The sequence below is a fragment of the Hyperolius riggenbachi genome, chromosome 5 (genome assembly GCF_040937935.1).
Source record: "Hyperolius riggenbachi isolate aHypRig1 chromosome 5, aHypRig1.pri, whole genome shotgun sequence".
NCBI lineage: Eukaryota > Metazoa > Chordata > Amphibia > Anura > Hyperoliidae > Hyperolius > Hyperolius riggenbachi.
The window spans coordinates 398,566,231-398,587,676 of NC_090650.1; the positions used below are offsets into that span (position 1 = coordinate 398,566,231).

Below are 21,446 nucleotides of genomic sequence, written 5' to 3' on the forward strand. Positions count from 1 at the left end.
AAGTGGGGACCGTGCTGCTCCACGCCCTGCTAGGGGAGCAGAAAAGGGCGGCGAAATGGGTTTTTGCGGCGAAAGGGAAAAAGAGGAGGGAGGGGAGACGGTGAGGCCTGGAGCCAGCGGTGGAGCTGGGCAGGAAGGGGTTAAAGAGCCAGTAAAAGAGAAATCGGGGGGCTGCGCGCCCAGGGGCCCGGACAGAGCGCAGGGGGCGAAGGAGGCGGGGTGGCTGCAGGAGGAAAAGAAAGAAAGGAGGAGAGGAAGAAAGAAAGAAAGCAAAGGAGGAAGAAAAAGAGCAGAGAGCAGCACAGCGAAGGGGAGGCCGGCAGAAACAGGCTGTCATCCTCACGTACAAGAGTGCGAAGCGTCGGCCTTGTCTTTGCCTACGGCCACACCACCCTGAATGCGCCCGATCTCGTCTGATCTCGGAAGCTAAGCAGGGTCGGGCCTGGTTAGTACTTGGATGGGAGACCGCCTGGGAATACCAGGTGCTGTAGGCTTTTGCTTTTCCGCAGCAAGCCCAGCAGGGGGCACTCTTCTCTATGGCTTTTTCACATTGCTTTTTCTTTCGCTCTCTCTTTTTTTTTTTTACCTTTTTTTTTTCCTTCTTCTTCTTTCTTTCTTCCTGTCATTTCTCTTTCTAAGTCAGCTCTCCGCACTTCCTCCTGCAGACTTAGGTCAGCAGAGAGGACCAGTACAGCCAGAACCCCTCTCTCTTTTTGTTTGTTTTGGTCTTTTTTTCTATTCATCTCACCCACCTTTATTTACATGGCTTTTTTTATTTTTTGAAAAGCAGTGCACTTTTCACACGCAGCCAACCTACCCATTCTCCCCACCTAATCGGGTCCCGCCGCTGCCCCTCAGCCTTATGGTGCCTGCCCGGGCACCTGGGAAAACCCTCGCGGGGCCCTCCTGTGGTTATCGTCATTGCCGGCAGTAGTAGCAGCAGCAGAACTGCTCCCCAACCGCGCGGCCTCAAGGTATTTATTGCAGCGGCTCCTGGGCAACCAGGAAAGCGCCACCGCGCAGGTGCGGCCGAGCGCAGCGAGGAACCCTCGCAGCCGACGGCCTCCCATTCCCGCCAGCCAGAGATGCGAGCCCCTGGCACGTGTGGCTCGGAGAGGAGCGCCAGCCGCATGCCCCTTGCTGTGCACGCAGGGCCCGGCCAGCCTGATCTAATTTAGCAAGGGCCCTTCAGTCTGTAACGGGACGGCGCCCAAAGTGGGGACCGTGCTGCTCCACGCCCTGCTAGGGGAGCAGAAAAGGGCGGCGAAATGGGTTTTTGCGGCGAAAGGGAAAAAGAGGAGGGAGGGGAGACGGTGAGGCCTGGAGCCAGCGGTGGAGCTGGGCAGGAAGGGGTTAAAGAGCCAGTAAAAGAGAAATCGGGGGGCTGCGCGCCCAGGGGCCCGGACAGAGCGCAGGGGGCGAAGGAGGCGGGGTGGCTGCAGGAGGAAAAGAAAGAAAGGAGGAGAGGAAGAAAGAAAGAAAGCAAAGGAGGAAGAAAAAGAGCAGAGAGCAGCACAGCGAAGGGGAGGCCGGCAGAAACAGGCTGTCATCCTCACGTACAAGAGTGCGAAGCGTCGGCCTTGTCTTTGCCTACGGCCACACCACCCTGAATGCGCCCGATCTCGTCTGATCTCGGAAGCTAAGCAGGGTCGGGCCTGGTTAGTACTTGGATGGGAGACCGCCTGGGAATACCAGGTGCTGTAGGCTTTTGCTTTTCCGCAGCAAGCCCAGCAGGGGGCACTCTTCTCTATGGCTTTTTCACATTGCTTTTTCTTTCGCTCTCTCTCTCTTTTTTTTACCTTTTTTTTTTCCTTCTTCTTCTTTCTTTCTTCCTGTCATTTCTCTTTCTAAGTCAGCTCTCCGCACTTCCTCCTGCAGACTTAGGTCAGCAGAGAGGACCAGTACAGCCAGAACCCCTCTCTCTTTTTGTTTGTTTTGGTCTTTTTTTCTATTCATCTCACCCACCTTTATTTACATGGCTTTTTTTATTTTTTGAAAAGCAGTGCACTTTTCACACGCAGCCAACCTACCCATTCTCCCCACCTAATCGGGTCCCGCCGCTGCCCCTCAGCCTTATGGTGCCTGCCCGGGCACCTGGGAAAACCCTCGCGGGGCCCTCCTGTGGTTATCGTCATTGCCGGCAGTAGTAGCAGCAGCAGAACTGCTCCCCAACCGCGCGGCCTCAAGGTATTTATTGCAGCGGCTCCTGGGCAACCAGGAAAGCGCCACCGCGCAGGTGCGGCCGAGCGCAGCGAGGAACCCTCGCAGCCGACGGCCTCCCATTCCCGCCAGCCAGAGATGCGAGCCCCTGGCACGTGTGGCTCGGAGAGGAGCGCCAGCCGCATGCCCCTTGCTGTGCACGCAGGGCCCGGCCAGCCTGATCTAATTTAGCAAGGGCCCTTCAGTCTGTAACGGGACGGCGCCCAAAGTGGGGACCGTGCTGCTCCACGCCCTGCTAGGGGAGCAGAAAAGGGCGGCGAAATGGGTTTTTGCGGCGAAAGGGAAAAAGAGGAGGGAGGGGAGACGGTGAGGCCTGGAGCCAGCGGTGGAGCTGGGCAGGAAGGGGTTAAAGAGCCAGTAAAAGAGAAATCGGGGGGCTGCGCGCCCAGGGGCCCGGACAGAGCGCAGGGGGCGAAGGAGGCGGGGTGGCTGCAGGAGGAAAAGAAAGAAAGGAGGAGAGGAAGAAAGAAAGAAAGCAAAGGAGGAAGAAAAAGAGCAGAGAGCAGCACAGCGAAGGGGAGGCCGGCAGAAACAGGCTGTCATCCTCACGTACAAGAGTGCGAAGCGTCGGCCTTGTCTTTGCCTACGGCCACACCACCCTGAATGCGCCCGATCTCGTCTGATCTCGGAAGCTAAGCAGGGTCGGGCCTGGTTAGTACTTGGATGGGAGACCGCCTGGGAATACCAGGTGCTGTAGGCTTTTGCTTTTCCGCAGCAAGCCCAGCAGGGGGCACTCTTCTCTATGGCTTTTTCACATTGCTTTTTCTTTCGCTCTCTCTCTCTTTTTTTTACCTTTTTTTTTTCCTTCTTCTTCTTTCTTTCTTCCTGTCATTTCTCTTTCTAAGTCAGCTCTCCGCACTTCCTCCTGCAGACTTAGGTCAGCAGAGAGGACCAGTACAGCCAGAACCCCTCTCTCTTTTTGTTTGTTTTGGTCTTTTTTTCTATTCATCTCACCCACCTTTATTTACATGGCTTTTTTTATTTTTTGAAAAGCAGTGCACTTTTCACACGCAGCCAACCTACCCATTCTCCCCACCTAATCGGGTCCCGCCGCTGCCCCTCAGCCTTATGGTGCCTGCCCGGGCACCTGGGAAAACCCTCGCGGGGCCCTCCTGTGGTTATCGTCATTGCCGGCAGTAGTAGCAGCAGCAGAACTGCTCCCCAACCGCGCGGCCTCAAGGTATTTATTGCAGCGGCTCCTGGGCAACCAGGAAAGCGCCACCGCGCAGGTGCGGCCGAGCGCAGCGAGGAACCCTCGCAGCCGACGGCCTCCCATTCCCGCCAGCCAGAGATGCGAGCCCCTGGCACGTGTGGCTCGGAGAGGTGCGCCAGCCGCATGCCCCTTGCTGTGCACGCAGGGCCCGGCCAGCCTGATCTAATTTAGCAAGGGCCCTTCAGTCTGTAACGGGACGGCGCCCAAAGTGGGGACCGTGCTGCTCCACGCCCTGCTAGGGGAGCAGAAAAGGGCGGCGAAATGGGTTTTTGCGGCGAAAGGGAAAAAGAGGAGGGAGGGGAGACGGTGAGGCCTGGAGCCAGCGGTGGAGCTGGGCAGGAAGGGGTTAAAGAGCCAGTAAAAGAGAAATCGGGGGGCTGCGCGCCCAGGGGCCCGGACAGAGCGCAGGGGGCGAAGGAGGCGGGGTGGCTGCAGGAGGAAAAGAAAGAAAGGAGGAGAGGAAGAAAGAAAGAAAGCAAAGGAGGAAGAAAAAGAGCAGAGAGCAGCACAGCGAAGGGGAGGCCGGCAGAAACAGGCTGTCATCCTCACGTACAAGAGTGCGAAGCGTCGGCCTTGTCTTTGCCTACGGCCACACCACCCTGAATGCGCCCGATCTCGTCTGATCTTGGAAGCTAAGCAGGGTCGGGCCTGGTTAGTACTTGGATGGGAGACCGCCTGGGAATACCAGGTGCTGTAGGCTTTTGCTTTTCCGCAGCAAGCCCAGCAGGGGGCACTCTTCTCTATGGCTTTTTCACATTGCTTTTTCTTTCGCTCTCTCTTTTTTTTTTTTACCTTTTTTTTTTCCTTCTTCTTCTTTCTTTCTTCCTGTCATTTCTCTTTCTAAGTCAGCTCTCCGCACTTCCTCCTGCAGACTTAGGTCAGCAGAGAGGACCAGTACAGCCAGAACCCCTCTCTCTTTTTGTTTGTTTTGGTCTTTTTTTCTATTCATCTCACCCACCTTTATTTACATGGCTTTTTTTATTTTTTGAAAAGCAGTGCACTTTTCACACGCAGCCAACCTACCCATTCTCCCCACCTAATCGGGTCCCGCCGCTGCCCCTCAGCCTTATGGTGCCTGCCCGGGCACCTGGGAAAACCCTCGCGGGGCCCTCCTGTGGTTATCGTCATTGCCAGCAGTAGTAGCAGCAGCAGAACTGCTCCCCAACCGCGCGGCCTCAAGGTATTTATTGCAGCGGCTCCTGGGCAACCAGGAAAGCGCCACCGCGCAGGTGCGGCCGAGCGCAGCGAGGAACCCTCGCAGCCGACGGCCTCCCATTCCCGCCAGCCAGAGATGCGAGCCCCTGGCACGTGTGGCTCGGAGAGGTGCGCCAGCCGCATGCCCCTTGCTGTGCACGCAGGGCCCGGCCAGCCTGATCTAATTTAGCAAGGGCCCTTCAGTCTGTAACGGGACGGCGCCCAAAGTGGGGACCGTGCTGCTCCACGCCCTGCTAGGGGAGCAGAAAAGGGCGGCGAAATGGGTTTTTGCGGCGAAAGGGAAAAAGAGGAGGGAGGGGAGACGGTGAGGCCTGGAGCCAGCGGTGGAGCTGGGCAGGAAGGGGTTAAAGAGCCAGTAAAAGAGAAATCGGGGGGCTGCGCGCCCAGGGGCCCGGACAGAGCGCAGGGGGCGAAGGAGGCGGGGTGGCTGCAGGAGGAAAAGAAAGAAAGGAGGAGAGGAAGAAAGAAAGAAAGCAAAGGAGGAAGAAAAAGAGCAGAGAGCAGCACAGCGAAGGGGAGGCCGGCAGAAACAGGCTGTCATCCTCACGTACAAGAGTGCGAAGCGTCGGCCTTGTCTTTGCCTACGGCCACACCACCCTGAATGCGCCCGATCTCGTCTGATCTCGGAAGCTAAGCAGGGTCGGGCCTGGTTAGTACTTGGATGGGAGACCGCCTGGGAATACCAGGTGCTGTAGGCTTTTGCTTTTCCGCAGCAAGCCCAGCAGGGGGCACTCTTCTCTATGGCTTTTTCACATTGCTTTTTCTTTCGCTCTCTCTCTCTTTTTTTTACCTTTTTTTTTTCCTTCTTCTTCTTTCTTTCTTCCTGTCATTTCTCTTTCTAAGTCAGCTCTCCGCACTTCCTCCTGCAGACTTAGGTCAGCAGAGAGGACCAGTACAGCCAGAACCCCTCTCTCTTTTTGTTTGTTTTGGTCTTTTTTTCTATTCATCTCACCCACCTTTATTTACATGGCTTTTTTTATTTTTTGAAAAGCAGTGCACTTTTCACACGCAGCCAACCTACCCATTCTCCCCACCTAATCGGGTCCCGCCGCTGCCCCTCAGCCTTATGGTGCCTGCCCGGGCACCTGGGAAAACCCTCGCGGGGCCCTCCTGTGGTTATCGTCACTGCCGGCAGTAGTAGCAGCAGCAGAACTGCTCCCCAACCGCGCGGCCTCAAGGTATTTATTGCAGCGGCTCCTGGGCAACCAGGAAAGCGCCACCGCGCAGGTGCGGCCGAGCGCAGCGAGGAACCCTCGCAGCCGACGGCCTCCCATTCCCGCCAGCCAGAGATGCGAGCCCCTGGCACGTGTGGCTCGGAGAGGTGCGCCAGCCGCATGCCCCTTGCTGTGCACGCAGGGCCCGGCCAGCCTGATCTAATTTAGCAAGGGCCCTTCAGTCTGTAACGGGACGGCGCCCAAAGTGGGGACCGTGCTGCTCCACGCCCTGCTAGGGGAGCAGAAAAGGGCGGCGAAATGGGTTTTTGCGGCGAAAGGGAAAAAGAGGAGGGAGGGGAGACGGTGAGGCCTGGAGCCAGCGGTGGAGCTGGGCAGGAAGGGGTTAAAGAGCCAGTAAAAGAGAAATCGGGGGGCTGCGCGCCCAGGGGCCCGGACAGAGCGCAGGGGGCGAAGGAGGCGGGGTGGCTGCAGGAGGAAAAGAAAGAAAGGAGGAGAGGAAGAAAGAAAGAAAGCAAAGGAGGAAGAAAAAGAGCAGAGAGCAGCACAGCGAAGGGGAGGCCGGCAGAAACAGGCTGTCATCCTCACGTACAAGAGTGCGAAGCGTCGGCCTTGTCTTTGCCTACGGCCACACCACCCTGAATGCGCCCGATCTCGTCTGATCTCGGAAGCTAAGCAGGGTCGGGCCTGGTTAGTACTTGGATGGGAGACCGCCTGGGAATACCAGGTGCTGTAGGCTTTTGCTTTTCCGCAGCAAGCCCAGCAGGGGGCACTCTTCTCTATGGCTTTTTCACATTGCTTTTTCTTTCGCTCTCTCTCTCTTTTTTTTTTTTTACCTTTTTTTTTTCCTTCTTCTTCTTTCTTTCTTCCTGTCATTTCTCTTTCTAAGTCAGCTCTCCGCACTTCCTCCTGCAGACTTAGGTCAGCAGAGAGGACCAGTACAGCCAGAACCCCTCTCTCTTTTTGTTTGTTTTGGTCTTTTTTTCTATTCATCTCACCCACCTTTATTTACATGGCTTTTTTTATTTTTTGAAAAGCAGTGCACTTTTCACACGCAGCCAACCTACCCATTCTCCCCACCTAATCGGGTCCCGCCGCTGCCCCTCAGCCTTATGGTGCCTGCCCGGGCACCTGGGAAAACCCTCGCGGGGCCCTCCTGTGGTTATCGTCATTGCCGGCAGTAGTAGCAGCAGCAGAACTGCTCCCCAACCGCGCGGCCTCAAGGTATTTATTGCAGTGGCTCCTGGGCAACCAGGAAAGCGCCACCGCGCAGGTGCGGCCGAGCGCAGCGAGGAACCCTCGCAGCCGACGGCCTCCCATTCCCGCCAGCCAGAGATGCGAGCCCCTGGCACGTGTGGCTCGGAGAGGTGCGCCAGCCGCATGCCCCTTGCTGTGCACGCAGGGCCCGGCCAGCCTGATCTAATTTAGCAAGGGCCCTTCAGTCTGTAACGGGACGGCGCCCAAAGTGGGGACCGTGCTGCTCCACGCCCTGCTAGGGGAGCAGAAAAGGGCGGCGAAATGGGTTTTTGCGGCGAAAGGGAAAAAGAGGAGGGAGGGGAGACGGTGAGGCCTGGAGCCAGCGGTGGAGCTGGGCAGGAAGGGGTTAAAGAGCCAGTAAAAGAGAAATCGGGGGGCTGCGCGCCCAGGGGCCCGGACAGAGCGCAGGGGGCGAAGGAGGCGGGGTGGCTGCAGGAGGAAAAGAAAGAAAGGAGGAGAGGAAGAAAGAAAGAAAGCAAAGGAGGAAGAAAAAGAGCAGAGAGCAGCACAGCGAAGGGGAGGCCGGCAGAAACAGGCTGTCATCCTCACGTACAAGAGTGCGAAGCGTCGGCCTTGTCTTTGCCTACGGCCACACCACCCTGAATGCGCCCGATCTCGTCTGATCTCGGAAGCTAAGCAGGGTCGGGCCTGGTTAGTACTTGGATGGGAGACCGCCTGGGAATACCAGGTGCTGTAGGCTTTTGCTTTTCCGCAGCAAGCCCAGCAGGGGGCACTCTTCTCTATGGCTTTTTCACATTGCTTTTTCTTTCGCTCTCTCTCTCTTTTTTTTTTTTTACCTTTTTTTTTTCCTTCTTCTTCTTTCTTTCTTCCTGTCATTTCTCTTTCTAAGTCAGCTCTCCGCACTTCCTCCTGCAGACTTAGGTCAGCAGAGAGGACCAGTACAGCCAGAACCCCTCTCTCTTTTTGTTTGTTTTGGTCTTTTTTTCTATTCATCTCACCCACCTTTATTTACATGGCTTTTTTTATTTTTTGAAAAGCAGTGCACTTTTCACACGCAGCCAACCTACCCATTCTCCCCACCTAATCGGGTCCCGCCGCTGCCCCTCAGCCTTATGGTGCCTGCCCGGGCACCTGGGAAAACCCTCGCGGGGCCCTCCTGTGGTTATCGTCATTGCCGGCAGTAGTAGCAGCAGCAGAACTGCTCCCCAACCGCGCGGCCTCAAGGTATTTATTGCAGCGGCTCCTGGGCAACCAGGAAAGCGCCACCGCGCAGGTGCGGCCGAGCGCAGCGAGGAACCCTCGCAGCCGACGGCCTCCCATTCCCGCCAGCCAGAGATGCGAGCCCCTGGCACGTGTGGCTCGGAGAGGTGCGCCAGCCGCATGCCCCTTGCTGTGCACGCAGGGCCCGGCCAGCCTGATCTAATTTAGCAAGGGCCCTTCAGTCTGTAACGGGACGGCGCCCAAAGTGGGGACCGTGCTGCTCCACGCCCTGCTAGGGGAGCAGAAAAGGGCGGCGAAATGGGTTTTTGCGGCGAAAGGGAAAAAGAGGAGGGAGGGGAGACGGTGAGGCCTGGAGCCAGCGGTGGAGCTGGGCAGGAAGGGGTTAAAGAGCCAGTAAAAGAGAAATCGGGGGGCTGCGCGCCCAGGGGCCCGGACAGAGCGCAGGGGGCGAAGGAGGCGGGGTGGCTGCAGGAGGAAAAGAAAGAAAGGAGGAGAGGAAGAAAGAAAGAAAGCAAAGGAGGAAGAAAAAGAGCAGAGAGCAGCACAGCGAAGGGGAGGCCGGCAGAAACAGGCTGTCATCCTCACGTACAAGAGTGCGAAGCGTCGGCCTTGTCTTTGCCTACGGCCACACCACCCTGAATGCGCCCGATCTCGTCTGATCTCGGAAGCTAAGCAGGGTCGGGCCTGGTTAGTACTTGGATGGGAGACCGCCTGGGAATACCAGGTGCTGTAGGCTTTTGCTTTTCCGCAGCAAGCCCAGCAGGGGGCACTCTTCTCTATGGCTTTTTCACATTGCTTTTTCTTTCGCTCTCTCTCTCTTTTTTTTTTTTTACCTTTTTTTTTTCCTTCTTCTTCTTTCTTTCTTCCTGTCATTTCTCTTTCTAAGTCAGCTCTCCGCACTTCCTCCTGCAGACTTAGGTCAGCAGAGAGGACCAGTACAGCCAGAACCCCTCTCTCTTTTTGTTTGTTTTGGTCTTTTTTTCTATTCATCTCACCCACCTTTATTTACATGGCTTTTTTTATTTTTTGAAAAGCAGTGCACTTTTCACACGCAGCCAACCTACCCATTCTCCCCACCTAATCGGGTCCCGCCGCTGCCCCTCAGCCTTATGGTGCCTGCCCGGGCACCTGGGAAAACCCTCGCGGGGCCCTCCTGTGGTTATCGTCATTGCCGGCAGTAGTAGCAGCAGCAGAACTGCTCCCCAACCGCGCGGCCTCAAGGTATTTATTGCAGCGGCTCCTGGGCAACCAGGAAAGCGCCACCGCGCAGGTGCGGCCGAGCGCAGCGAGGAACCCTCGCAGCCGACGGCCTCCCATTCCCGCCAGCCAGAGATGCGAGCCCCTGGCACGTGTGGCTCGGAGAGGTGCGCCAGCCGCATGCCCCTTGCTGTGCACGCAGGGCCCGGCCAGCCTGATCTAATTTAGCAAGGGCCCTTCAGTCTGTAACGGGACGGCGCCCAAAGTGGGGACCGTGCTGCTCCACGCCCTGCTAGGGGAGCAGAAAAGGGCGGCGAAATGGGTTTTTGCGGCGAAAGGGAAAAAGAGGAGGGAGGGGAGACGGTGAGGCCTGGAGCCAGCGGTGGAGCTGGGCAGGAAGGGGTTAAAGAGCCAGTAAAAGAGAAATCGGGGGGCTGCGCGCCCAGGGGCCCGGACAGAGCGCAGGGGGCGAAGGAGGCGGGGTGGCTGCAGGAGGAAAAGAAAGAAAGGAGGAGAGGAAGAAAGAAAGAAAGCAAAGGAGGAAGAAAAAGAGCAGAGAGCAGCACAGCGAAGGGGAGGCCGGCAGAAACAGGCTGTCATCCTCACGTACAAGAGTGCGAAGCGTCGGCCTTGTCTTTGCCTACGGCCACACCACCCTGAATGCGCCCGATCTCGTCTGATCTCGGAAGCTAAGCAGGGTCGGGCCTGGTTAGTACTTGGATGGGAGACCGCCTGGGAATACCAGGTGCTGTAGGCTTTTGCTTTTCCGCAGCAAGCCCAGCAGGGGGCACTCTTCTCTATGGCTTTTTCACATTGCTTTTTCTTTCGCTCTCTCTCTCTTTTTTTTTTTTTACCTTTTTTTTTTCCTTCTTCTTCTTTCTTTCTTCCTGTCATTTCTCTTTCTAAGTCAGCTCTCCGCACTTCCTCCTGCAGACTTAGGTCAGCAGAGAGGACCAGTACAGCCAGAACCCCTCTCTCTTTTTGTTTGTTTTGGTCTTTTTTTCTATTCATCTCACCCACCTTTATTTACATGGCTTTTTTTATTTTTTGAAAAGCAGTGCACTTTTCACACGCAGCCAACCTACCCATTCTCCCCACCTAATCGGGTCCCGCCGCTGCCCCTCAGCCTTATGGTGCCTGCCCGGGCACCTGGGAAAACCCTCGCGGGGCCCTCCTGTGGTTATCGTCATTGCCGGCAGTAGTAGCAGCAGCAGAACTGCTCCCCAACCGCGCGGCCTCAAGGTATTTATTGCAGCGGCTCCTGGGCAACCAGGAAAGCGCCACCGCGCAGGTGCGGCCGAGCGCAGCGAGGAACCCTCGCAGCCGACGGCCTCCCATTCCCGCCAGCCAGAGATGCGAGCCCCTGGCACGTGTGGCTCGGAGAGGTGCGCCAGCCGCATGCCCCTTGCTGTGCACGCAGGGCCCGGCCAGCCTGATCTAATTTAGCAAGGGCCCTTCAGTCTGTAACGGGACGGCGCCCAAAGTGGGGACCGTGCTGCTCCACGCCCTGCTAGGGGAGCAGAAAAGGGCGGCGAAATGGGTTTTTGCGGCGAAAGGGAAAAAGAGGAGGGAGGGGAGACGGTGAGGCCTGGAGCCAGCGGTGGAGCTGGGCAGGAAGGGGTTAAAGAGCCAGTAAAAGAGAAATCGGGGGGCTGCGCGCCCAGGGGCCCGGACAGAGCGCAGGGGGCGAAGGAGGCGGGGTGGCTGCAGGAGGAAAAGAAAGAAAGGAGGAGAGGAAGAAAGAAAGAAAGCAAAGGAGGAAGAAAAAGAGCAGAGAGCAGCACAGCGAAGGGGAGGCCGGCAGAAACAGGCTGTCATCCTCACGTACAAGAGTGCGAAGCGTCGGCCTTGTCTTTGCCTACGGCCACACCACCCTGAATGCGCCCGATCTCGTCTGATCTCGGAAGCTAAGCAGGGTCGGGCCTGGTTAGTACTTGGATGGGAGACCGCCTGGGAATACCAGGTGCTGTAGGCTTTTGCTTTTCCGCAGCAAGCCCAGCAGGGGGCACTCTTCTCTATGGCTTTTTCACATTGCTTTTTCTTTCGCTCTCTCTCTCTTTTTTTTTTTTTACCTTTTTTTTTTCCTTCTTCTTCTTTCTTTCTTCCTGTCATTTCTCTTTCTAAGTCAGCTCTCCGCACTTCCTCCTGCAGACTTAGGTCAGCAGAGAGGACCAGTACAGCCAGAACCCCTCTCTCTTTTTGTTTGTTTTGGTCTTTTTTTCTATTCATCTCACCCACCTTTATTTACATGGCTTTTTTTATTTTTTGAAAAGCAGTGCACTTTTCACACGCAGCCAACCTACCCATTCTCCCCACCTAATCGGGTCCCGCCGCTGCCCCTCAGCCTTATGGTGCCTGCCCGGGCACCTGGGAAAACCCTCGCGGGGCCCTCCTGTGGTTATCGTCATTGCCGGCAGTAGTAGCAGCAGCAGAACTGCTCCCCAACCGCGCGGCCTCAAGGTATTTATTGCAGCGGCTCCTGGGCAACCAGGAAAGCGCCACCGCGCAGGTGCGGCCGAGCGCAGCGAGGAACCCTCGCAGCCGACGGCCTCCCATTCCCGCCAGCCAGAGATGCGAGCCCCTGGCACGTGTGGCTCGGAGAGGTGCGCCAGCCGCATGCCCCTTGCTGTGCACGCAGGGCCCGGCCAGCCTGATCTAATTTAGCAAGGGCCCTTCAGTCTGTAACGGGACGGCGCCCAAAGTGGGGACCGTGCTGCTCCACGCCCTGCTAGGGGAGCAGAAAAGGGCGGCGAAATGGGTTTTTGCGGCGAAAGGGAAAAAGAGGAGGGAGGGGAGACGGTGAGGCCTGGAGCCAGCGGTGGAGCTGGGCAGGAAGGGGTTAAAGAGCCAGTAAAAGAGAAATCGGGGGGCTGCGCGCCCAGGGGCCCGGACAGAGCGCAGGGGGCGAAGGAGGCGGGGTGGCTGCAGGAGGAAAAGAAAGAAAGGAGGAGAGGAAGAAAGCAAAGGAGGAAGAAAAAGAGCAGAGAGCAGCACAGCGAAGGGGAGGCCGGCAGAAACAGGCTGTCATCCTCACGTACAAGAGTGCGAAGCGGCGGCCTTGTCTTTGCCTACGGCCACACCACCCTGAATGCGCCCGATCTCGTCTGATCTCGGAAGCTAAGCAGGGTCGGGCCTGGTTAGTACTTGGATGGGAGACCGCCTGGGAATACCAGGTGCTGTAGGCTTTTGCTTTTCCGCAGCAAGCCCAGCAGGGGGCACTCTTCTCTATGGCTTTTTCACATTGCTTTTTCTTTCGCTCTCTCTTTTTTTTTTACCTTTTTTTTTCCTTCTTCTTCTTTCTATCTTCCTGTCATTTCTCTTTCTAAGTCAGCTCTCCGCACTTCCTCCTGCAGACTTAGGTCAGCAGAGAGGACCAGTACAGCCAGAACCCCTCTCTCTTTTTGTTTGTTTTGGTCTTTTTTTCTATTCATCTCACCCACCTTTATTTACATGGCTTTTTTTATTTTTTGAAAAGCAGTGCACTTTTCACACGCAGCCAACCTACCCATTCTCCCCACCTAATCGGGTCCCGCCGCTGCCCCTCAGCCTTATGGTGCCTGCCCGGGCACCTGGGAAAACCCTCGCGGGGCCCTCCTGTGGTTATCGTCATTGCCGGCAGTAGTAGCAGCAGCAGAACTGCTCCCCAACCGCGCGGCCTCAAGGTATTTATTGCAGCGGCTCCTGGGCAACCAGGAAAGCGCCACCGCGCAGGTGCGGCCGAGCGCAGCGAGGAACCCTCGCAGCCGACGGCCTCCCATTCCCGCCAGCCAGAGATGCGAGCCCCTGGCACGTGTGGCTCGGAGAGGTGCGCCAGCCGCATGCCCCTTGCTGTGCACGCAGGGCCCGGCCAGCCTGATCTAATTTAGCAAGGGCCCTTCAGTCTGTAACGGGACGGCGCCCAAAGTGGGGACCGTGCTGCTCCACGCCCTGCTAGGGGAGCAGAAAAGGGCGGCGAAATGGGTTTTTGCAGCGAAAGGGAAAAAGAGGAGGGAGGGGAGACGGTGAGGCCTGGAGCCAGCGGTGGAGCTGGGCAGGAAGGAGTTAAAGAGCCAGTAAAAGAGAAATCGGGGGGCTGCGCGCCCAGGGGCCCGGACAGAGCGCAGGGGGCGAAGGAGGCGGGGTGGCTGCAGGAGGAAAAGAAAGAAAGGAGGAGAGGAAGAAAGCAAAGGAGGAAGAAAAAGAGCAGAGAGCAGCACAGCGAAGGGGAGGCCGGCAGAAACAGGCTGTCATCCTCACGTACAAGAGTGCGAAGCGGCGGCCTTGTCTTTGCCTACGGCCACACCACCCTGAATGCGCCCGATCTCGTCTGATCTCGGAAGCTAAGCAGGGTCGGGCCTGGTTAGTACTTGGATGGGAGACCGCCTGGGAATACCAGGTGCTGTAGGCTTTTGCTTTTCCGCAGCAAGCCCAGCAGGGGGCACTCTTCTCTATGGCTTTTTCACATTGCTTTTTCTTTCGCTCTCTCTTTTTTTTTTACCTTTTTTTTTCCTTCTTCTTCTTTCTATCTTCCTGTCATTTCTCTTTCTAAGTCAGCTCTCCGCACTTCCTCCTGCAGACTTAGGTCAGCAGAGAGGACCAGTACAGCCAGAACCCCTCTCTCTTTTTGTTTGTTTTGGTCTTTTTTTCTATTCATCTCACCCACCTTTATTTACATGGCTTTTTTTATTTTTTGAAAAGCAGTGCACTTTTCACACGCAGCCAACCTACCCATTCTCCCCACCTAATCGGGTCCCGCCGCTGCCCCTCAGCCTTATGGTGCCTGCCCGGGCACCTGGGAAAACCCTCGCGGGGCCCTCCTGTGGTTATCGTCATTGCCGGCAGTAGTAGCAGCAGCAGAACTGCTCCCCAACCGCGCGGCCTCAAGGTATTTATTGCAGCGGCTCCTGGGCAACCAGGAAAGCGCCACCGCGCAGGTGCGGCCGAGCGCAGCGAGGAACCCTCGCAGCCGACGGCCTCCCATTCCCGCCAGCCAGAGATGCGAGCCCCTGGCACGTGTGGCTCGGAGAGGTGCGCCAGCCGCATGCCCCTTGCTGTGCACGCAGGGCCCGGCCAGCCTGATCTAATTTAGCAAGGGCCCTTCAGTCTGTAACGGGACGGCGCCCAAAGTGGGGACCGTGCTGCTCCACGCCCTGCTAGGGGAGCAGAAAAGGGCGGCGAAATGGGTTTTTGCAGCGAAAGGGAAAAAGAGGAGGGAGGGGAGACGGTGAGGCCTGGAGCCAGCGGTGGAGCTGGGCAGGAAGGAGTTAAAGAGCCAGTAAAAGAGAAATCGGGGGGCTGCGCGCCCAGGGGCCCGGACAGAGCGCAGGGGGCGAAGGAGGCGGGGTGGCTGCAGGAGGAAAAGAAAGAAAGGAGGAGAGGAAGAAAGCAAAGGAGGAAGAAAAAGAGCAGAGAGCAGCACAGCGAAGGGGAGGCCGGCAGAAACAGGCTGTCATCCTCACGTACAAGAGTGCGAAGCGGCGGCCTTGTCTTTGCCTACGGCCACACCACCCTGAATGCGCCCGATCTCGTCTGATCTCGGAAGCTAAGCAGGGTCGGGCCTGGTTAGTACTTGGATGGGAGACCGCCTGGGAATACCAGGTGCTGTAGGCTTTTGCTTTTCCGCAGCAAGCCCAGCAGGGGGCACTCTTCTCTATGGCTTTTTCACATTGCTTTTTCTTTCGCTCTCTCTTTTTTTTTTACCTTTTTTTTTTCCTTCTTCTTCTTCCTTTCTTCCTGTCATTTCTCTTTCTAAGTCAGCTCTCCGCACTTCCTCCTGCAGACTTAGGTCAGCAGAGAGGACCAGTACAGCCAGAACCCCTCTCTCTTTTTGTTTGTTTTGGTCTTTTTTTTCTATTCATCTCACCCACCTTTATTTACATGGCTTTTTTTATTTTTTGAAAAGCAGTGCACTTTTCACACGCAGCCAACCTACCCATTCTCCCCACCTAATCGGGTCCCGCCGCTGCCCCTCAGCCTTATGGTGCCTGCCCGGGCACCTGGGAAAACCCTCGCGGGGCCCTCCTGTGGTTATCGTCATTGCCGGCAGTAGTAGCAGCAGCAGAACTGCTCCCCAACCGCGCGGCCTCAAGGTATTTATTGCAGCGGCTCCTGGGCAACCAGGAAAGCGCCACCGCGCAGGTGCGGCCGAGCGCAGCGAGGAACCCTCGCAGCCGACGGCCTCCCATTCCCGCCAGCCAGAGATGCGAGCCCCTGGCACGTGTGGCTCGGAGAGGTGCGCCAGCCGCATGCCCCTTGCTGTGCACGCAGGGCCCAGCCAGCCTGATCTAATTTAGCAAGGGCCCTTCAGTCTGTAACGGGACGGCGCCCAAAGTGGGGACCGTGCTGCTCCACGCCCTGCTAGGGGAGCAGAAAAGGGCGGCGAAATGGGTTTTTGCGGCGAAAGGGAAAAAGAGGAGGGAGGGGAGACGGTGAGGCCTGGAGCCAGCGGTGGAGCTGGGCAGGAAGGGGTTAAAGAGCCAGTAAAAGAGAAATCGGGGGGCTGCGCGCCCAGGGGCCCGGACAGAGCGCAGGGGGCGAAGGAGGCGGGGTGGCTGCAGGAGGAAAAGAAAGAAAGGAGGAGAGGAAGAAAGAAAGAAAGCAAAGGAGGAAGAAAAAGAGCAGAGAGCAGCACAGCGAAGGGGAGGCCGGCAGAAACAGGCTGTCATCCTCACGTACAAGAGTGCGAAGCGGCGGCCTTGTCTTTGCCTACGGCCACACCACCCTGAATGCGCCCGATCTCGTCTGATCTCGGAAGCTAAGCAGGGTCGGGCCTGGTTAGTACTTGGATGGGAGACCGCCTGGGAATACCAGGTGCTGTAGGCTTTTGCTTTTCCGCAGCAAGCCCAGCAGGGGGCACTCTTCTCCATGGCTTTTTCACATTGCTTTTTCTTTCGCTCTCTCTTTTTTTTTTACCTTTTTTTTTTCCTTCTTCTTCTTTCTTTCTTCCTGTCATTTCTCTTTCTAAGTCAGCTCTCCGCACTTCCTCCTGCAGACTTAGGTCAGCAGAGAGGACCAGTACAGCCAGAACCCCTCTCTCTTTTTGTTTGTTTTGGTCTTTTTTTCTATTCATCTCACCCACCTTTATTTACATGGCTTTTTTATTTTTTGAAAAGCAGTGCACTTTTCACACGCAGCCAACCTACCCATTCTCCCCACCTAATCGGGTCCCGCCGCTGCCCCTCAGCCTTATGGTGCCTGCCCGGGCACCTGGGAAAACCCTCGCGGGGCCCTCCTGTGGTTATCGTCATTGCCGGCAGTAGTAGCAGCAGCAGAACTGCTCCCCAACCGCGCGGCCTCAAGGTATTTATTGCAGCGGCTCCTGGGCAACCAGGAAAGCGCCACCGCGCAGGTGCGGCCGAGCGCAGCGAGGAACCCTCGCAGCCGACGGCCTCCCATTCCCGCCAGCCAGAGATGCGAGCCCCTGGCACGTGTGGCTCGGAGAGGTGCGCCAGCCGCATGCCCCTTGCTGTGCACGCAGGGCCCGGCCAGCCTGATCTAATTTAGCAAGGGCCCTTCAGTCTGTAACGGGACGGCGCCCAAAGTGGGGACCGTGCTGCTCCACGCCCTGCTAGGGGAGCAGAAAAGGGCGGCGAAATGGGTTTTTGCAGCGAAAGGGAAAAAGAGGAGGGAGGGGAGACGGTGAGGCCTGGAGCCAGCGGTGGAGCTGGGCAGGAAGGAGTTAAAGAGCCAGTAAAAGAGAAATCGGGGGGCTGCGCGCCCAGGGGCCCGGACAGAGCGCAGGGGGCGAAGGAGGCGGGGTGGCTGCAGGAGGAAAAGAAAGAAAGGAGGAGAGGAAGAAAGAAAGAAAGCAAAGGAGGAAGAAAAAGAGCAGAGAGCAGCACAGCGAAGGGGAGGCCGGCAGAAACAGGCTGTCATCCTCACGTACAAGAGTGCGAAGCGTCGGCCTTGTCTTTGCCTACGGCCACACCACCCTGAATGCGCCCGATCTCGTCTGATCTCGGAAGCTAAGCAGGGTCGGGCCTGGTTAGTACTTGGATGGGAGACCGCCTGGGAATACCAGGTGCTGTAGGCTTTTGCTTTTCCGCAGCAAGCCCAGCAGGGGGCACTCTTCTCTATGGCTTTTTCACATTGCTTTTTCTTTCGCTCTCTCTCTCTTTTTTTTACCTTTTTTTTTTCCTTCTTCTTCTTTCTTTCTTCCTGTCATTTCTCTTTCTAAGTCAGCTCTCCGCACTTCCTCCTGCAGACTTAGGTCAGCAGAGAGGACCAGTACAGCCAGAACCCCTCTCTCTTTTTGTTTGTTTTGGTCTTTTTTTCTATTCATCTCACCCACCTTTATTTACATGGCTTTTTTTATTTTTTGAAAAGCAGTGCACTTTTCACACGCAGCCAACCTACCCATTCTCCCCACCTAATCGGGTCCCGCCGCTGCCCCTCAGCCTTATGGTGCCTGCCCGGGCACCTGGGAAAACCCTCGCGGGGCCCTCCTGTGGTTATCGTCATTGCCGGCAGTAGTAGCAGCAGCAGAACTGCTCCCCAACCGCGCGGCCTCAAGGTATTTATTGCAGCGGCTCCTGGGCAACCAGGAAAGCGCCACCGCGCAGGTGCGGCCGAGCGCAGCGAGGAACCCTCGCAGCCGACGGCCTCCCATTCCCGCCAGCCAGAGATGCGAGCCCCTGGCACGTGTGGCTCGGAGAGGTGCGCCAGCCGCATGCCCCTTGCTGTGCACGCAGGGCCCGGCCAGCCTGATCTAATTTAGCAAGGGCCCTTCAGTCTGTAACGGGACGGCGCCCAAAGTGGGGACCGTGCTGCTCCACGCCCTGCTAGGGGAGCAGAAAAGGGCGGCGAAATGGGTTTTTGCGGCGAAAGGGAAAAAGAGGAGGGAGGGGAGACGGTGAGGCCTGGAGCCAGCGGTGGAGCTGGGCAGGAAGGGGTTAAAGAGCCAGTAAAAGAGAAATCGGGGGGCTGCGCGCCCAGGGGCCCGGACAGAGCGCAGGGGGCGAAGGAGGCGGGGTGGCTGCAGGAGGAAAAGAAAGAAAGGAGGAGAGGAAGAAAGAAAGAAAGCAAAGGAGGAAGAAAAAGAGCAGAGAGCAGCACAGCGAAGGGGAGGCCGGCAGAAACAGGCTGTCATCCTCACGTACAAGAGTGCGAAGCGTCGGCCTTGTCTTTGCCTACGGCCACACCACCCTGAATGCGCCCGATCTCGTCTGATCTCGGAAGCTAAGCAGGGTCGGGCCTGGTTAGTACTTGGATGGGAGACCGCCTGGGAATACCAGGTGCTGTAGGCTTTTGCTTTTCCGCAGCAAGCCCAGCAGGGGGCACTCTTCTCTATGGCTTTTTCACATTGCTTTTTCTTTCGCTCTCTCTCTCTTTTTTTTACCTTTTTTTTTTCCTTCTTCTTCTTTCTTTCTTCCTGTCATTTCTCTTTCTAAGTCAGCTCTCCGCACTTCCTCCTGCAGACTTAGGTCAGCAGAGAGGACCAGTACAGCCAGAACCCCTCTCTCTTTTTGTTTGTTTTGGTCTTTTTTTCTATTCATCTCACCCACCTTTATTTACATGGCTTTTTTTATTTTTTGAAAAGCAGTGCACTTTTCACACGCAGCCAACCTACCCATTCTCCCCACCTAATCGGGTCCCGCCGCTGCCCCTCAGCCTTATGGTGCCTGCCCGGGCACCTGGGAAAACCCTCGCGGGGCCCTCCTGTGGTTATCGTCATTGCCGGCAGTAGTAGCAGCAGCAGAACTGCTCCCCAACCGCGCGGCCTCAAGGTATTTATTGCAGCGGCTCCTGGGCAACCAGGAAAGCGCCACCGCGCAGGTGCGGCCGAGCGCAGCGAGGAACCCTCGCAGCCGACGGCCTCCCATTCCCGCCAGCCAGAGATGCGAGCCCCTGGCACGTGTGGCTCGGAGAGGTGCGCCAGCCGCATGCCCCTTGCTGTGCACGCAGGGCCCGGCCAGCCTGATCTAATTTAGCAAGGGCCCTTCAGTCTGTAACGGGACGGCGCCCAAAGTGGGGACCGTGCTGCTCCACGCCCTGCTAGGGGAGCAGAAAAGGGCGGCGAAATGGGTTTTTGCGGCGAAAGGGAAAAAGAGGAGGGAGGGGAGACGGTGAGGCCTGGAGCCAGCGGTGGAGCTGGGCAGGAAGGGGTTAAAGAGCCAGTAAAAGAGAAATCGGGGGGCTGCGCGCCCAGGGGCCCGGACAGAGCGCAGGGGGCGAAGGAGGCGGGGTGGCTGCAGGAGGAAAAGAAAGAAAGGAGGAGAGGAAGAAAGAAAGAAAGCAAAGGAGGAAGAAAAAGAGCAGAGAGCAGCACAGCGAAGGGGAGGCCGGCAGAAACAGGCTGTCATCCTCACGTACAAGAGTGCGAAGCGTCGGCCTTGTCTTTGCCTACGGCCACACCACCCTGAATGCGCCCGATCTCGTCTGATCTTGGAAGCTAAGCAGGGTCGGGCCTGGTTAGTACTTGGATGGGAGACCGCCTGGGAATACCAGGTGCTGTAGGCTTTTGCTTTTCCGCAGCAAGCCCAGCAGGGGGCACTCTTCTCTATGGCTTTTTCACATTGCTTTTTCTTTCGCTCTCTCTCTCTTTTTTTTACCTTTTTTTTTTCCTTCTTCTTCTTTCTTTCTTCCTGTCATTTCTCTTTCTAAGTCAGCTCTCCGCACTTCCTCCTGCAGACTTAGGTCAGCAGAGAGGACCAGTACAGCCAGAACCCCTCTCTCTTTTTGTTTGTTTTGGTCTTTTTTTTCTATTCATCTCACCCACCTTTATTTACATGGCTTTTTTTATTTTTTGAAAAGCAGTGCACTTTTCACACGCAGCCAACCTACCCATTCTCCCCACCTAATCGGGTCCCGCCGCTGCCCCTCAGCCTTATGGTGCCTGCCCGGGCACCTGGGAAAACCCTCGCGGGGCCCTCCTGTGGTTATCGTCATTGCCGGCAGTAGTAGCAGCAGCAGAACTGCTCCCCAACCGCGCGGCCTCAAGGTATTTATTGCAGCGGCTCCTGGGCAACCAGGAAAGCGCCACCGCGCAGGTGCGGCCGAGCGCAGCGAGGAACCCTCGCAGCCGACGGCCTCCCATTCCCGCCAGCCAGAGATGCGAGCCCCTGGCACGTGTGGCTCGGAGAGGTGCGCCAGCCGCATGCCCCTTGCTGTGCACGCAGGGCCCGGCCAGCCTGATCTAATTTAGCAAGGGCCCTTCAGTCTGTAACGGGACGGCGCCCAAAGTGGGGACCGTGCTGCTCCACGCCCTGCTAGGGGAGCAGAAAAGGGCGGCGAAATGGGTTTTTGCGGCGAAAGGGAAAAAGAGGAGGGAGGGGAGACGGTGAGGCCTGGAGCCAGCGGTGGAGCTGGGCAGGAAGGGGTTAAAGAGCCAGTAAAAGAGAAATCGGGGGGCTGCGCGCCCAGGGGCCCGGACAGAGCGCAGGGGGCGAAGGAGGCGGGGTGGCTGCAGGAGGAAAAGAAAGAAAGGAGGAGAGGAAGAAAGAAAGAAAGCAAAGGAGGAAGAAAAAGAGCAGAGAGCAGCACAGCGAAGGGGAGGCCGGCAGAAACAGGCTGTCATCCTCACGTACAAGAGTGCGAAGCGTCGGCCTTGTCTTTGCCTACGGCCACACCACCCTGAATGCGCCCGATCTCGTCTGATCTCGGAAGCTAAGCAGGGTCGGGCCTGGTTAGTACTTGGATGGGAGACCGCCTGGGAATACCAGGTGCTGTAGGCTTTTGCTTTTCCGCAGCAAGCCCAGCAGGGGGCACTCTTCTCTATGGCTTTTTCACATTGCTTTTTCTTTCGCTCTCTCTCTCTTTTTTTTACCTTTTTTTTTTCCTTCTTCTTCTTTCTTTCTTCCTGTCATTTCTCTTTCTAAGTCAGCTCTCCGCACTTCCTCCTGCAGACTTAGGTCAGCAGAGAGGACCAGTACAGCCAGAACCCCTCTCTCTTTTTGTTTGTTTTGGTCTTTTTTTTCTATTCATCTCACCCACCTTTATTTACATGGCTTTTTTTATTTTTTGAAAAGCAGTGCACTTTTCACACGCAGCCAACCTACCCATTCTCCCCACCT

General features: G+C 57.0%; 1 protein-coding gene and 18 non-coding genes across 20 annotated transcripts in view; 18 read left to right on the forward strand and 1 right to left on the reverse strand.

The window, feature by feature from the left end:
- NAPRT (nicotinate phosphoribosyltransferase) overlaps positions 1-21,446 on the reverse strand; it is a 196,949-nt gene that overhangs the window by 88,800 nt on the left and 86,703 nt on the right. The gene's annotated exons all lie outside the window — the stretch shown is intronic.
- LOC137520341 (5S ribosomal RNA) lies at positions 376-494 on the forward strand. Its single transcript, XR_011021672.1, has one exon. It is a non-coding gene; the product is annotated as a 5S ribosomal RNA (ribosomal RNA).
- On the forward strand, positions 1,589-1,707 carry LOC137520353 (5S ribosomal RNA). Its single transcript, XR_011021683.1, has one exon. It is a non-coding gene; the product is annotated as a 5S ribosomal RNA (ribosomal RNA).
- LOC137520365 (5S ribosomal RNA) lies at positions 2,802-2,920 on the forward strand. The gene has a single exon (XR_011021695.1). It is a non-coding gene; the product is annotated as a 5S ribosomal RNA (ribosomal RNA).
- LOC137520118 (5S ribosomal RNA) lies at positions 4,015-4,133 on the forward strand. Its single transcript, XR_011021461.1, has one exon. It is a non-coding gene; the product is annotated as a 5S ribosomal RNA (ribosomal RNA).
- LOC137520377 (5S ribosomal RNA) lies at positions 5,228-5,346 on the forward strand. Its single transcript, XR_011021706.1, has one exon. It is a non-coding gene; the product is annotated as a 5S ribosomal RNA (ribosomal RNA).
- On the forward strand, positions 6,441-6,559 carry LOC137520388 (5S ribosomal RNA). Its single transcript, XR_011021717.1, has one exon. It is a non-coding gene; the product is annotated as a 5S ribosomal RNA (ribosomal RNA).
- On the forward strand, positions 7,659-7,777 carry LOC137520399 (5S ribosomal RNA). Its single transcript, XR_011021728.1, has one exon. It is a non-coding gene; the product is annotated as a 5S ribosomal RNA (ribosomal RNA).
- LOC137520412 (5S ribosomal RNA) lies at positions 8,877-8,995 on the forward strand. Its single transcript, XR_011021740.1, has one exon. It is a non-coding gene; the product is annotated as a 5S ribosomal RNA (ribosomal RNA).
- Positions 10,095-10,213, forward strand: LOC137520423 (5S ribosomal RNA). The gene has a single exon (XR_011021751.1). It is a non-coding gene; the product is annotated as a 5S ribosomal RNA (ribosomal RNA).
- LOC137520435 (5S ribosomal RNA) lies at positions 11,313-11,431 on the forward strand. Its single transcript, XR_011021762.1, has one exon. It is a non-coding gene; the product is annotated as a 5S ribosomal RNA (ribosomal RNA).
- Positions 12,523-12,641, forward strand: LOC137520446 (5S ribosomal RNA). The gene has a single exon (XR_011021773.1). It is a non-coding gene; the product is annotated as a 5S ribosomal RNA (ribosomal RNA).
- On the forward strand, positions 13,725-13,843 carry LOC137520458 (5S ribosomal RNA). Its single transcript, XR_011021786.1, has one exon. It is a non-coding gene; the product is annotated as a 5S ribosomal RNA (ribosomal RNA).
- Positions 14,927-15,045, forward strand: LOC137520470 (5S ribosomal RNA). Its single transcript, XR_011021797.1, has one exon. It is a non-coding gene; the product is annotated as a 5S ribosomal RNA (ribosomal RNA).
- Positions 16,139-16,257, forward strand: LOC137520481 (5S ribosomal RNA). Its single transcript, XR_011021808.1, has one exon. It is a non-coding gene; the product is annotated as a 5S ribosomal RNA (ribosomal RNA).
- Positions 17,349-17,467, forward strand: LOC137520492 (5S ribosomal RNA). The gene has a single exon (XR_011021819.1). It is a non-coding gene; the product is annotated as a 5S ribosomal RNA (ribosomal RNA).
- LOC137520503 (5S ribosomal RNA) lies at positions 18,562-18,680 on the forward strand. Its single transcript, XR_011021830.1, has one exon. It is a non-coding gene; the product is annotated as a 5S ribosomal RNA (ribosomal RNA).
- On the forward strand, positions 19,775-19,893 carry LOC137520119 (5S ribosomal RNA). Its single transcript, XR_011021462.1, has one exon. It is a non-coding gene; the product is annotated as a 5S ribosomal RNA (ribosomal RNA).
- Positions 20,989-21,107, forward strand: LOC137520515 (5S ribosomal RNA). Its single transcript, XR_011021841.1, has one exon. It is a non-coding gene; the product is annotated as a 5S ribosomal RNA (ribosomal RNA).